This window comes from Corvus hawaiiensis, chromosome 2 (assembly GCF_020740725.1).
Source record: "Corvus hawaiiensis isolate bCorHaw1 chromosome 2, bCorHaw1.pri.cur, whole genome shotgun sequence".
In the NCBI taxonomy this organism is placed as follows: domain Eukaryota; kingdom Metazoa; phylum Chordata; class Aves; order Passeriformes; family Corvidae; genus Corvus; species Corvus hawaiiensis.
In genome coordinates, this window is record NC_063214.1 from 13,612,554 (window position 1) to 13,628,946 (window position 16,393).

Here is a 16,393-nt window from a genome sequence, read left to right on the forward strand (position 1 = left end):
CTTTTGTGGCATCCAACATCCGACATGACAAATTTCAAACAAAGATAGTAATTGGGAGAGGTAATGGGCAAAACATGGACTGAACAACATTAGAGAGCTAAAAGATCCTAGAGAACTTTCAGTTGTCGTAATTGGGACAAAAGTATGAGTGTTGGATTGTGTGTAAATTGTCCCCTTTTGTTTGGTGTCATGATGATGATTTTGGAGCACACAATTTTTTTTGTTGTTGTTGTTGTATGTGTGAGTGAAGTTTGTGAAGATTATGTGAGGACTGTGGATTTCAAAGATAATTCTTAAATACATAATTCCCAGATATGGGGGATCGAATGCTTTCGGTTTGTGTGGCAAAGTTTTGGTAGCGGGGGTGCTACAGCCGTGGCTTCCATGAGAAGGTACCAGAAGCTTCCCCCATGTCCAAGAGAATCATTGCCAGCTGACTGCAAGGGGGACCAGTCTCTGCCTAAGGCCGAGCCCAACAGCAGTGGTGAGAGTGCCTCAGGAACAACATTATTTAAGAAGAGGGGAAAAGTTACTGCACAATGTCAATAAAATTCCCTAACAGAAGTATTCACCTCTACTGGTACATCTCTTAAAGAACTGTAGTCTGTGGAAAGGACCCACACTGGTAAACTTTTTGAAGGGCTGGATGTCATGTTAAAGATGCCATGTTGGAGCAGGGGAAGAGCATCAGAGCAACAGAGATGAAGTGTTATGAAATGATCACAGCTCCCATTTTCCACCTCCCTGTGTCACTTGTGAGGATGGAGGGTGAAAAGTCAGGAGTGCAGTTGATCCTGGGAAGAATGAGCTGGGGAGAAGGTGATTTTAGCTTTGTATTTATTTTTCAATGTCCTACTCTTATTAGTTGGCAGAATGTTAAATTAATTTCCCCTAAGTTATACCTGTTTTGCCCACGCCAGTAATTGGTAAGTGATGTCCCTGTCCTTACCTCAACCTTCAAGCACTTCCATTGTATTTTCTTCCTCTGCCCTGCTGAGTAAAGGAGAGTGATAGAGCATTTGGTGGGCTCCTGGTGGGCACTCAGGGTCAGCCCATGACAGTGAGCCAGAAATTGATATATTGGGAGTGCACACTGGCCTACTGAACCATAAAGAACTGCCAGAACCTCAGAGTTCTCTTTTTTGTGTTAGGACTGACGTCCTTTAGCATGATTGTCATTCTCAGCATATAGACAAAGCATTCAGAGTTTGAAGTCTGTCTCCAGACATGACCCCTACCATATATATGTGGATGCTAAAAGGCAGGAGCAGAGAAATTTTCCAGCTCTGTAGCGTTTGTGAAGTTTTTCCTTTCTCATGCTTTAGCTGAGAAACAGAGAAATCCAGCTTCTCACAGCTTCTCTGTGAAAGCTTTTGTTCTCATGCGAACTGCATGGACAACAGTTTGAGAGAACATAAGCTATTTCTGCACCTGTAAGTTGTTGTGAGAACAGTAGAATTGTTTTCAGTCTTGTGAGAATAATATTTGGAAATGGGTATCTTACTGCTCAACCTATCACCTTGAGAGGTGGTCAGTCAATAGGCCAATAATGTAATTTCTTTATTGGGAACCACACTATAAAGACAAGCTTTCCATTAAACATGGTCTTAGCTCTGCTTCAGCCATATCTTTTAACCTGGACTTGTGTTGTGATTTCACTGTTCTCAGGGGATAACGGCAACGTATATATAGCATACCAATGCCTTAATTTTATCTGTAGTTAAATATCAATTAAACAATCTAATTTCCAGCTGACCTTCCCATAAGACAGGTTTTGCGGGGGGGGGGTGGTCCCGAGTGTGGAGAGCTGGCCAGATAAACGACACAGACACCGATACAATTTGAACATCGTTCTCCCCTTTATTGTTTACCTATACAAGCTTATATCTACTTTGCAAAGATTCACGCCCTAGTCCCTCTAGACAGCCCCGAATCCGTGGGGGAGCGGACCAGTGTATAATTTTGCCAAGGACTTTCAAGGCTGTCTGCAGCCAGGTGTTATCCAGGCTTGCCTGCAGCCAGGGGCCAGTTCAGGGGTTTTTCCTCAGCAACCCTGGGTTGTCCAATCTTTCCTGGGGTATCATATGCCCCTCTTCAACAAGGAATCCCTCTACAGACAGGGCTATAGTTATCTTGGCTATCTGCTGCCCATCGATAGATGCTGCCCTAGGCAGCATTCTTTGAATGAAAGAGCTGCCTAAGGCACTCCAGGTGCTATCTCACCAAAAGTTCCCTGACAGTCTCTGGAAAAAGGATGCTGTATCCAGCTCCTCCCTATAATGCAGCTATCTGGAGTGCTGTCCGAGTAAAATAAGAGGAAAAGACAACAGGATCAAAGTCTGTCTGAGGTTCTTGCCTTTGCCTCACTGAATACGCTCTAGAGAATGGACTTTTTTTAATATTTCCTATCCTAGTCTTTTCTACTGTAGTGGCTGTTTTTCTGCAAGCATGTATTTATCTTGTCCCAGTGCATGTTACATTTTTAAGTATGTGTCTCTTGAAAAGTGCAAAGGCAAGGGGTCCAAAATCAGCTTTATCCAGTCAATTCCAGAGCAGAAGACTTACAATAAAAAATGTTGGAATAATATAGGCAATGAAGGAAAGTAGCTGGAAGACTGCCAACCTAATACAAAGTCTATTCATAAACCTTACTCATACTGAAATAATAGAAAGCATTTAACTCATTTTAAAGGCCCGTTTGGGAATTTGCACCAACTGGCCAGTTAACTCAAAGTAGCAATTGTGCTGTATGATCACAGGGCATTATCATTTGGAAGAAAACCCCCAAAAGTTGATGACAAGTTAAATCTCTATCTAAAGAAGATCTTAAACATCTCTGACCTTCCAAGACTTACCTTGACTGTTTAAGGGAAATATTGATAAATTAAATATAGAATAGGACATGTATTTTTTTATTAATAGCAATATTCAACCCTGAAACCACCTCTGAATACTTAAAAGCAAAGACTCTTTTTCTATTCCTCATTTATTCCTCTTTTGCTGTCCTCATTTATTTTTCTTTTTGTCCTTAATCTTCAACAATTGTTTCTATTATCTTTTAAAAGATTATTAATGCAAATCATCTGTGGTATGGCACTGCAGTTGCATGCAATTAGATGTATAAATATATATATATTTGTATTTTGTTTGCCTTCCTATACACAAATGTATAACTAGTATATATTTCTGCTATTCTTCCTGTTTTCATGTTTTCTCCCTTCTTTTTTCCTGTTTATAACTCACAATGTGCACAAGTCCATACAATTTACCCCTTGTCCCTTTCTTTAAAAGCATTACCATTAGTAAATGCAGTGTTCCCTCCCTAGGAGTCTCATCTGGCAGGAATTCCTAGAGCACTTTTAGGCAATATTCCCGTCATCATCTAGATTCAAAGGGTCAGTTTAGTGCCTTGGATCTGAGGACGTCCACTTTTCTCTATTGATTACTTAGGAAAATAAGTAATATTAATAGCAAAATCCCTACCTTTCACTCTGAAATGTATATAAGGTGTATTTAATTGCCAAAGGTGAGTGCCATAAATAGAGCTGTGATTTCCACTATATGGATATGGAGCTAAAGGATTATGCCTTGTCTCACTCCATAAAATTCTACCAGTTAGATCATGTAATGTCTGGGATCAATTCACATGGCTTCTTCCCTTTGTTGAGAGCTTAAATCCAGTCCATGTAGTAAGAGTTGGATACATGTTTGGCTTCATATTGCTCTGGAGTGAGGTCAAACCCATCACCATTGTTCCATCTGGGAGGGTAGGTGGTCACTGAGCCAGAAAGAGCTCTCAAAGAATCCAGCAAAACTCCCTGTGCACTCTTTCACTGTTGCCTAGTCCATGGTTTGTGCTACCTATTCATTGCTGACAGCCACAAGAATAATAAGGAATTGAAACTGGAAACAGAACTGAGAGAAATGTGGCACTGCCAGTGGACCAGGAGCTGCTGACAGGAAACGAGCAAAGGTAGAGGTACACTTTATTGACCTTAGTCTCTCTGAAAGGTGACATTATATTAATGGAGGCCACAGAAGTACTTTAGCTTCACATACCTTTCAGCTTTCTGGTTTTTAAGGAAATGTTTTACAGATAGCATGTAGAAATCTAACTTTTTTTAAAAGGATAACAATTTTTATATCATTACATGACAGAGTATATCCACTATATCATTCATTTAGACTAATGGCAGCATTTACTGTCAGATTGTTAAGTCAGAACTCTAATAAAACCTCTTATCTCAGGCATTTTATAGTTCTTTGTGATAAAGTAGTTTTCTGGGTTTGGAAGAGGAGGATTACTAGTCAGAAGTAAGGGCTGGATTTTTAATTTATTTAATTGTGTCTGTAGCAGACACCAATAGCTTCATTTGTGGAGCTACAGTTCAAAGGTAGGTGTTATTTATTTTTTTAAGTATTTTCAGGCATACCAATAAAATAATGCAAGTTGAGGAAAAAATAGCTTCTGCTACTAGGTGCTATCCTTAACCTTCAGATGAAAATTGAATGCAAGCTCTTGTTGATTTCTGCTTTCTGCAATAATAGGTTTAATTTTGTCATCCTAAGTCAGAGGCAGATAAAATATACACATATGCTGTTGCATGTTGAGATTCTTGTGAATTGTGGTTCAAGACAGACAGGATTTATATTGAGCAGGCAATAAATCTGCACATCATCACAAGGTGTTGAGTCACTCCCTGCCTGATCTATGCAATTTTTGTCAGTTTTTATGCATCAGAATCTGCACGAGAACTACCCCTTGACTTCCGTGAGTGAAAAGCAGGCTTCCCTCAAGTGCCACCTCCTTTCCAAAGCATACAGGGAATGTGGGACTTAAATAGGAGTTGGTCTCACCACTTTGACTGCAGCAGCTTCCACAAGCCAAGAGACTCATTTGTTTAGGGCTGTTGAACCAAGGTACGGAGTGGGAATGCCATTGCTTTGAACAAAACCATCCTGCCTATAAATGCTCTTCGTGGAAGTGATAGTAATGTAGCCAATCTATTATGGATGTTGTTCAAAAGAGGCCAAAAATGTCAGTGATCTCCCTCTACTGAAGATATGCAAGGTCCCCAGTGCTGTAAATTCCATTTGGCTTTTGAGAGGAAAGGCATAATGTGTGCAGAGCCAAAGGCTTCCAGTCTACTGTATGAAAAAAGTCCCAGGATTTTCTTGGATCTTTTTTTTTTAAAGAAGCATATTAAGGATGTGAGGCATATTTAACACTCACATCATTACCTTCTGGCCATAAAATTTATTTTCATGGATGCTTTGCCATTGGTTGAATGACCCTAAGCCTAAAGCCACAACCCTAAACCTAATGCAAACCCTAACCCAAAACCTAACCCTAAACATACCCCTTATTTTAAGTAGCATAGTGAGAATGTGAGGCCTGTTTAAAACTCACATCATTCACTTCTGGCCATAAAATTTATTTTTGTATATGCTTTGCCATTAGTTGAATGACCCCAACCCTAACCCTAACCCTAACCCTAACAATTTCTATTTCAGGTGAGAGATGAGGTATCTGTGCACCAAACAATTTATAGAACGGATAACACTACATTCACTGTGACTTTGTACAAATGGAAAGAGTGATCTTTCTGGGTAATTGTGCTACTTTGCCTCTTTGATTGTATGTATTATCTCTGTTATTATGGGCTATTTGGTGTTGGAATTTTTCTAGAAGCTACTGCTGTTTAGAAACAAGCTGTAATCTGGGGTTGAATGTTAATAAATCTAACAGAAAATATGAAGATAAAAGATTTTAAACAGCAAAGTTGCCTGCAATGTTGATATATTGTTTCTAAATTAATACAGAACATATTTTGCAAAGGTATTGAACCTCAATCCAGCAAACACTCGATGCAACCACACAGGCAGAAAAGATTTTCTTACTTATGCTGTGTAGCTTAACCTAAAGTCCAGAAGCTGGATACAGCTCAATACTCCAAAGTGCAACCAGTTTCTTCTGGCATTTCTCCAAGGGCCCTATAGACACTGGCATTCATTAGGAGGCACTGTTCACATGAGTTTTAATTATCTTTCCTGAGGGTTTGACACATGGAGGCATCCTTCCCCATAAACTGACAGAGATTTATCATTGGTTTTTGACTAGAATGTCAGTTCATATGAAACACACACCTGTTACATGCTTGATTCAGGTGTAGAAAGTACCTGAATTGCTCAGGCCTGAGCCCCACAGCTGCTCCATAGGGAAGGAGTGAAGGATGGCAGTGGGAGACTCCTTCCTGAGAAGGATGGAGGTCTCTGTCTGCTGATGCAACCTTCTGTTCAGGAAGGTTTGCTGCTTGCCAGGGACTCAGAGAGATCATGGTGAGGTGACTGAAGCTCCTTTGGCTCTTAGATGGTCCTCATGGATATTTTGGAAATCCACAAGGATGATGGAGGGGCTACAGCTTCTCTCACGTAAGGAATGACTGACTGAGACGGGACTGCTCAGCCTGGGGATGTGAAGGCTCAATAAGGTATATAAATACTTAAAGAAAGGATGCCAAGAGGATGGAGTCAGGCTCTTTTCAGTCATGCCCAGTGGCAGGACAAGAGGCAACAGGTCCCAACTGAAACATAGAAGGTTCCCTCTTAACATATGGAAACACTTTTTCACTGTGTGGAGGACCAAGCACTAGAGCAAGTTGCCCAGTGGGGTTGCAGAGTGTCCATCCCTGGTGATATTCTAAAGCTATCTGGATGCTGCCTGGAGTAATGGGATCTAAATAACCCTGCATGAGCGGGGGGATAGACCAGGTGACTTTCAGAGGTCCCTTCCAACTTCAACCATTCTGTGAGCCTACCATGTGTTCTTATATGGTATAGTCAAGTAGATCCATTGACTGTAAGGCACCAAAGGTATGGTAATGCAACTGAATAAATCTCTGAATAAAAATACTTCATGTTTTATTTTTAAAAGTAAAAATAACTTCTCTTGAAGTTGATACTTCTTTCCTTACTAGCCTTCCCTCACAGATTTAAAGAAAAAACCAAAATCATTCTAAAAGTGCTTTTAGTTTGACAGAGGTCAGATTAGGTAAAACATTCTTAGTAGATCATTCAAGAAAATATAAAAATTTAAACAAGCATGATAGGTATATGTTTTGAACGTTCATAGAAAAATGTTAGAAAATTAGTGGGTTTGGAAGTTGTAGGCAGGTAAAAATGTATAACTTTGCATTCAAAATCATGTCAAGAGTGTACCTGCATGGAAATTGATCTCAAATGTACTGACAGGGAACCTGGATGTAGAAGAACACAGAGGTGGGGTGGTGGTGGTGTCTTTTTAAAAAGAATGTTTTGAAAAAAAGGTGACCAATAGAAAGATACTACAGCAGTACTGTAGGGTTATTTCGGATAAGGTTAATATCTTGTTCTGAAAATTTGGCATACTTGAGATTTTTTTTCACTTTGGTACTAGTGATATACTTCAAGTACTCTTATAATGTGTCATATGTCATGTGAAATTTTCTTTATATAATTATCCATGGACACTGTACAATCATGAAATTTCAGGAATTCGTCTCATCATTCTCAGCTCGGAAGAACAGCAGATGGTGTTTCCTATTGGGTTACCCCAGAGAACTCTTTTCTTTTTTTTTTTTTTCCCAAGCTTGAGTTTATATCTGAGTATATATAAATTCCATGATTCAATTTATATAAGCATGCAAGGCATAAAAGTGATAATAGCATTGACCTGTAAATAACATGTTGCTTTAATAGCCTTAAATGCTGTTATTCCAATTGAGATTTCCTGTATCAAAAGTGAAGGGTAGAGGTGATGTGCCAAGTTAGGGGGGCAGTTAAGTGAAAAAATACTTTTTGTCAGAGAACTGGGGTTGCAATTAAAAATGACAGAGAATATTGAAAATATGTTTTGGAGGCCAGATTGCAAGAGTTCCTGGGGGAAGGAAGGAGGCAGCGCCTCTCTGCTCCAGCTGTCTCTCCCTCCGGCAACACAGAAGGGACTAACATCAGTACAGGCACCTGAAAGAGAGGCTGTATTTCCATATTAATTGCTTATTTCTACATCCTGGGGGACCTTGTGGCGATTATTTTTAGGGCCAAAATTTTGTCATTTGCGTTGGAGAGGGATAAATGCTTCAAGAGTTGCCAACACTTGTCCCATTCTAAGGTTAATTCTCATGGTATAAAACTCTCTGAGATGGCAATAACAAGGAGAACCCAGCTCTCAGATAACACTCAGCTACATTTCCTAGAGAAACTATCATATGGTTTAATAGTGGTTAAGTTAATAATTCTGATATCATGGAAAATGAAAGAAACTGATTAATATCACAAGTAGTGAAGAAACTGCTTTGGAAAAAAAGAATTATTGCCTCAGAAGCTATTCAGAGAAGTACAAATATATCTGAAATTCATATTCAGATTACTATGTCAGTTAATTATTACTTTTTTCCTGGTGCCCTTTACCTTTTTCCGATTGCCAGTCTTTCTTTTCTTCTCTCCTCCTTTTTATTATCTCTATATATGAAAATTTAATTGGCACTTTTAAATAACTATGAAATGGGTAAAAAGTCTCTATTTAAACAAAAAAATAAACACAGTAAAATATATGAGGGTTTGGTTTTGATTTTGTTTTTTTTAAATGGGAAATCAGTGTTAGTATTAATGTGTTAAACATGAGTAAGATTAGTGGCTTAGTTTAACTAGTATTTTGCCATTGGTAGTATGACCTTTCTCCTTTTATTTGTGAAATAGATGTGCTAATGGGACGTCACCAGTCTTGAATTTTGAATTATTGTAATTACCTGCATATACAAGAAATTAATGCAAAGATGTGTGCTGGCATACTTTGTTTTAATTTTCTTTATAAAGATTTTAAAAATCTCAGGCATATTTGTTATTTTCTTGTAACAGCTGCCAATGACTCCATCCTTCTCTTCCTTCTCTTGTTTTCTTAATCTGCAGAGATTATCAAGTATATGTGGGAATAAATTTACCATACATTACTACTGAAAATACAATGTTTTTAATATTTTTTCAAATAGTTTTTAGCATTATACTATGTGCACCCTCCACCTCTCTGCTGCTTCCTACGTGCCACTGGTGGGTTGAGCAGGATGTACTATAACATGACATTAGCTTCCGTCCTGGCTTTTGTCCATCTCATACAAAGCACCAAGGTATATGCCTTATCTTTGCTTCAAGCACCAAAAAAAGCATGGAGCCCACTCACAAATCAAATTGCCGATGAAGAATGATTGCATTTTTTTCAAAGTATTCTGCCATCTGCATGTTGTTTCTTCCCTGTAATATGCCTGAGGGGGAAATCCCCAACAAATTTTGGGAAGATGAAAACAAAATTCTCTGTACCTAGCTCTGAGCTCTGTGTAGTCAGTCAATATATTACCATGGAAATGGATGACACCACCAATTCCTCCAGTATAGTTAAATTTTTAAAAGAAAAGTGTAAGGCAGGTATGAAAACTGAAAGGAAAAATAGTAGTATATGTTGAAGGGCAGAAACCTGTCTGGGATCTGAATTGTAGTTTTACATATGTCTGGGAGAACAGAAGAATTACCGATTCCTTCCTCCTCTTGGCACTTCTGATTTGCCAATTTAATTCTCCATTAGGAGTGGTTTATTTCATTATCATCTTTTATCTTTTTATCTTTTGTTTGGACTTGGCTTTTTTTAGGATATTTCCTGCTGACTGTTCAAATTCTCTCTGAGAAATGAGGTGACTGGAAGCTAAATTGGCAATGCTTAAGACTGTTATGAGTATTAAGGCCAAAAATCTTGCTTCACTTGCTCTTAAAATTTAGAGAGCACATAACTTGTATTTATTAACTTGTTTAACCTGTAGTCATTTGATTAGGAGTGAATTTTTTTCCTTCTTATGGATGAAAATAAGACGTATCTTAGAAAACAAGGGGTACGTTACTCCCAGGTTGGACCAGGGACCTCCTGACGGCCCTTCCAGCCTTAATTCCAGTATGTAAGAATCCTTGGGAAGATGAAGTTTCCTAACAAAGAAGTTGTGAACAAGAGTTATTGAAGATACAAACTCAGAGAAAGAAACTAAGAAACATAAGCCTAAAAATTAGATTTCACCATGCCAAGAGAACTGCAATAAACATTTCACATTTCCAAAGGTATGGAAATGAAGTTGGCAGGGTGGTGGGGGAGAAAATACTTATGTATATTTACTTTTTTTAAGCCTGCAATAAAAGGACTTGAACTGGGATACACTGGTATTTATCTGTCAAAGTCAAAAGGTGGCCGTGAAATACTTTCTTCTACTTAGCCTTTGAAAGAACTTCATTAGGTCTACTTGAGTCATATAACACAGCAGCTGTGTTTGTCAGTTGCTTCCCTTAATGCTTGTGAACTCAAAAGAAAAAGAAGTATCACAAAGATTGATCATCCACAAATTTCATTTAAATAGAAGGAAAAGCCTCGTTAATCAGTGTTTTCTTCCCTTCCATAACATGGCAGAATCCTTTGTTGGTTACTAGGGAATTAACCCGCTCCAAGTAGTCTTAGAAAGGCTCTTCATTCAGGATAAACTCTGATGATAACTTGGACTGTTCTTAAAACCAATTTTAAAGAAAGACATAACTTAATAGGAATTATGATCCTTTTATTCTAGCACTCACTTAGAAGCTTATTTTGTTGTTCCAGTAAGATTTACAATGGCAGCTGTATTTGAACATTTTAAACATTGCAGAAGTAGATTCCAGTACATGACATCTTGTTGTAGCACAAGGGAAGGCAAAAAAAACTCTGCATGCAGACCTTGGATGGGAATTCTAAAGCCAAAAATTCATAACTGTTTCTGTCTTGTGATTGCTATATTTTTTATTGTTCAACTTAATAAACACAAATATTATGGAATATGTGTTCCCCCTAAAAGAGATATCTGTGATACATAAAATTTTAAAAGGGACCTATTTGCTTTTTTAGGTGAATTGTGTGTAGAAAAAAGTTTTCTTTAATTAGTCTGTACATTGCAAATAGAAGAAAGATCAGTTCGTCATCATTTTCCTTGGTATTTGTTCATAACAACTGATCCCTTTTGCAGTCTAGCTCTAGGAGTGGTAGGTGTCTTTCAAATATTTCCAAGGATTCCTGTTTAGAAAACAAATCCAAACCTAAAATTAAAGTAGAGATTATTCAATGAGAAGACATAGACTGAAAAGCTGAAAATATACATAAATGAATTTTTCTATAAGCTTTTATAGAAGTTTAGGGGAAAATATGAAAGGCTGGATATGATAACCTACAATGTTACTCTTATCAACAGTAGTGCCAGCTAGGGTATGGGAATATATTGCTGAAGAGGGGTTTGATATAGGAGTATGTTGCCAGAACTTGTTAGAATAAAGAGCTATTTATATTCCTTACCAATTTAGTGCCAAGGGCAGGGACACCTTCCACCAGACCAGGCTGCTCAGAGCTCCGTCCAACCTGGCCTTGAACACTTCCAGGGGTGGGACAGCCACAGATTCTCTGGGCAACCTGTGCCAGGGCTTCACCACCCTCACAGTAAAGAATTTCTTCCTAATATCTGATCTAAATCTGCTCTCTTTCAGTTTTAAGCTATTCCCCCTTGTCCTGCCACTACGTATCGTTGTGCAAAGACCCTCTTTCCTGGGTCCCACTAGGTGCTGATACAAGGCTGATCTAAGGTCTCCCTGGAGCCTTCTCTTCTCCAGGCTGAACAACCCCAATTCTCTCAGCCAGTCTTCATATATGTCTGCATGTAGTGCATATTTGCCTTGAGCCTGGTTTTACAAAATCTCCATCTCCTCCTGACTTCAACTGAACTGAAAAGATCCAGCGCGTCTGGAAATCATGGCTGTAAATACTTCTGTAGAGAAAACATAGATGTGGAAAGCTCTTACGTGATAAAAATATCACTTTAACTGCATCATTCAACAATCCCCAGAATTACCCAAATATTTTTTCTCTGAACTCCGAAATCGCAAAAGGGAAGAATATTTTTCTCTCCTTTTTGAGTAATCAGTCAGGAATATATCAATCTTGTAGATTTTTGGAAGAGACAAATCTAATCTAAATTCTATATTATAACAAACATTGGTCACACCAGTAAAAGTGGGAAAACAGTAAATATCCGTAATATCAAATTTACTACCCAGCATGCTGAACAAAACATTAGTGTGTCAATAGGCTGTGTATTTACATTACTTTGATGGTAAAAAGAAATGTTAAAAGCATTAACCATAGAAAGATATACCCTCACTGTAATTTCTGTAAGTTATACAGCCAATAAAAATAGGCTTCAATAAAAACACTCCCATAAAATAAATAAATAAATAAGTAAATAAAGTGACAAATTGAAATAATGGAGCAATTTCTTTGGACTCTAAAGTAAACAACGGTAATTTTTTTTTTACCAATCCTGTTGTTTCTTCTCCGGAATTTTAATTACATACAACACAGAAGAAAGCTTTATCTGCACAACTCTTAAACACCACATTTCTGGAACTGAAAAAAGTAATATAAAGGCATTATTTGTTATCCAGTCCAATGCTGTGAGACACTTTTCTGTATGTGTTTTACAAGCCACTCAAATACTTTCTCAAGCAAACTTATGTCACACCCTGATAGTGACAAAAGAAACTTTCTTTTTACATTTTTCATTCTCCTAAGGTGCAATAAAAGTCTGCACTATAAATGACCTTTGAAATAAAACATCCAGAGCAGTTCTCCATAGCTCTCATAAACTCTAATTAGGTGGATTTTTTTTTTTTTTTTTGCTGGGGGAATGTGTAAAAGGGAACAGCAAGTAGAATTGTACTGCTACTCTTTATACCTGCAAGTATCTAATGTTTAATTCAGTAGTCTGGGTTTTCAAACCCACAAAAAGTGAAGACAAGCAGAATGTGTGACTCTGTATGTGCAGCTCATCCCTTTCTGGGTTTAAGAGTTATGGTAAAAGTTTGATTGAAGCTGCTTTTATTCAGTTACATCTTCTGGAACAGTATAGCCTGCAGTATTTGTAATTAAGCAAAATAGAAAATCCTGCCATATACCCCAGGGAAGAAATACGTGCCTGAGGTGTGTGGCCTAGGCAGCCTTTGTCCTTTCTAACAGGCTAGTTATTTGTAGCCCTGGGGCTACAGACTTCGATTGCATCACGGTTCTAGGTGCCTTTTTGGCAGCAGAGATTTCAGGAGCACCAGCAAGACACACACCACATGAGCCACTCTGAGGGAGCCAGGAACAGACACGCAGATCAAATTAGTACCCCATCCTCTCCAGTGGCATTTTCAATGTTATATTAATTCTGAAAGTTGGTATTATTTTTGCTTCTATCATATCTGTTCTTTTCTGAGCTTTCTGTCAAGGCTTTCATTCTTAAACCTTCATTAAATATGGAAGGGGCAAAATGACACAGATGGTGACATGCAAAGACACATGTAAGTGTTGTATTTGACATTGACTACCAGCACGAAGCAGTAAGACTGGATTTCTGCCAGAACTTGATTTAGGCTGTTCAGAGTTTCATACGTTAGAATTTCTTTGGGCTTGATTTTGTATGGGGTTTGTAGAGTTGTTTTACCATAGTTATTCAAAGACATTTTATACTTTGAAGCATTTTTCCTAAAAAGATACATTGTGTAACAGAGTAGTGCAAAAAGTAAATATTTGTGTGGTAAAAGTACCTTTAATTTTGCTTCTGAATTACAAGATAAAATATATTGAGCACCACCCATCCTTACTTTGGTAGGAGTGGTCTTTGTAAAAGACCTCTCCTGGCAACTTGATGCCACCAGTGCTTGGGGTGTAGCTGTGTGAGGTGTATCTAAATGTTCTCATGCATCATGACTTCTGCAAATACTGGGTAGTATCAGTATTTACTTAAGTTTCACCTGTGTTTCTTTATTTCTAAACTTCTCTTTATCCACACCAGAGCCTGTTTTCAAGTAAATGTGCAAGAAAGTTTGAAGAACAAACACATGGGTGGTTTTGATGTGGACATTCTCTAATGTCTAATTTTCAGAAATTAACATTAAAAATTGATGATTTTTTTTTTTAAGAGATATTATTTCTTAGCCTTTCAGATATATTCCAAATAGTGGAGTTATCTTTAAGATTTCTGGGATGGGAATAAGTATGCTTTAAAAGGAAAACTTATTTCTCCCTTCTTTCACTTTGCTTTTAAAACTGGTCTAATTGATATAACAGGAACCTTTTCATCATTACATAGGAGACTATTTCCAAAAAAGAAAAAGAGCTGAACTTTTTATAAAGATCAGTCTATATGTCACTGTAGTGACAGCTCAAAATAAAAGGTGCTGCAAGTAGTGTATTTCTGCTGTAAGTAGTGTATTATGGGACTAATTTTTAGCTTTCTTCTCAAGTTGCAAGTTTGCTTTTCCTGTGAAATCTAGGCACGTCAAACATTTTTCCAGTCCCACGGTGGTACAGTTTTGGGGACAGAAATTCAAACATGAATATTCCATGTCTTAACTGAAGGGCTTTGATTGCTATAGACTCCATCTCTGCTTTTGAATAATAACTCCCAAGAGAGATTAAAATCCATGAGAGAGTAACAAATTAGCCAGTAGTTTCTGAGTTTCTTCCCTCTCTTGTTTTCCCCTTGCTCTTTTTGATCAGAGCTTCCATCCTTGTCAAGAGACATATCCCAGTTAAAAAGTTTTGATGAAATTAATATGTTTTCAATGGAAAAAAAGACTGACACCATTGTCAAAATGTTTCTAGAGAGCAGAGTTTTTAAAAGTTTAACAAATTCTTGCTTTTTAAGTCTGAGAGTGATTAGATTGGTAAAAGCAGTGAAATTATCTAAATCTTTTCAAAGCTAATAAAATTCATGCAACATTCTCCATACACAGGAGCATACATTGAATTTCTGAATCAAATAAAGTAAGAGGAAATAGTTTCTACATATTTTTCCATTAAGCCAAGATTTTATCCTCTTATAACTTTTTTATGGGCAAAGATGCAACACAAATGTATTTATGTAAAACCAAGAATTTATTGTTAATAGCATGGAAATCTTAAGTTTAATTATTACTAATCCAGATGTAAATGTTACAGAAAGAAAAATAATACAGTCAAAAATTTACATATACATGGCCCATCTCCTGGAGCAATGTTCACTCTCCCTCTGTTCCTGTGGTTCCTGGGGACAGGTCTTTCACGCTGGTGCTGAGAGGGGAGGTATGCTGTGGGAGTCCCCAGTATCTGGAGTTCTTTACTGACAGGAGTATGATGCTGATGTGGATGGTTGCCGCTTCATTGGTTTACAATTCACTTTGGATTACTTTGTATGGATTTTGTAACAATTTTACACCTTTCTGCTTCTTCACTATCATAACATCGCTGTGTTTCCCTGCACTGTGTCTTTGTGTTAGTTGTAGATCCCTTACTCTGCACAAAGCGCTTGTTGTTATAAAAACTGCACTTGTATCACACAAGACAAGCAAAAGCAGGACAAATTAGCCATGGGCACTTAGACAGTTTGAGAAACTGCTGTCACAGCAAAAGCAAGTGAAATGAAACTGCAGGCAGGTCAAGAAAAGTTCACAGAGTGAACAGGAGTGACAAACCTCACTGCTGAGGCCTCCCAAACTCAGTACAGTGCTTACGGCAGTGGCAATGCCTTACTGCAGGATTGCTACCCTTTGTGAGAAGGAAAGCCTGGGCCGTAACGACCTGGAGAGGGGACTGCCCTGCCAGTCTGCTGCAATGTTTTCTGTGGTACTAGTAAAAATCACTGCTCAACCAAGGATGGGCTCAGGACATATAACAGCCCATCCAGTGCACAGGGATGTGCCTAGGGATACTGTGCTGTGAGAACTGATTTTCAGGAAACTTCAAAGACGTGCAGCAGAAGCCAATGATGTTTTCCTCACCTCTAATGCTTTCCTTGCCTAGTCACCTTTTAATTACCAGTGGCCTGGACAGAATTTTCAAAAACCACAAGGCGGCTACAGACCCCAAGGCTTGAAGACTCTTGCAGAAGAACTTTTAATCTTCCAGGGTTGGAGAAGAAGTTAAAAGCAGTTGACAGACTCAAATTTTGATTAATTAACAGTTACATTCTTGATCCTTTTCCAGGTGAAAGACCACTAAGTAGCTGCTTTGTCTTACGATTGAAATAACAGTTGCCATCCCTTGAGGGTGAAGGATGCCAAAGGCAAAAGCAATTAAATCCTTGTTATGCTCTACCTGTTGGCAAAGCTGATAATTCACAGGTAGTTTGCTACCTGCAGCTTGAATAACGAGGTGTATAACATTTACAAGGCAGGGCAGTAAAATGGACATGGCAGTACCATTCAGCTTCTCTGCCTGAAGATGAGAGGTTTCATTAAAGCAGTCACATATAAAGTGCTACAACCATGCAAAAACATCTGAATCACT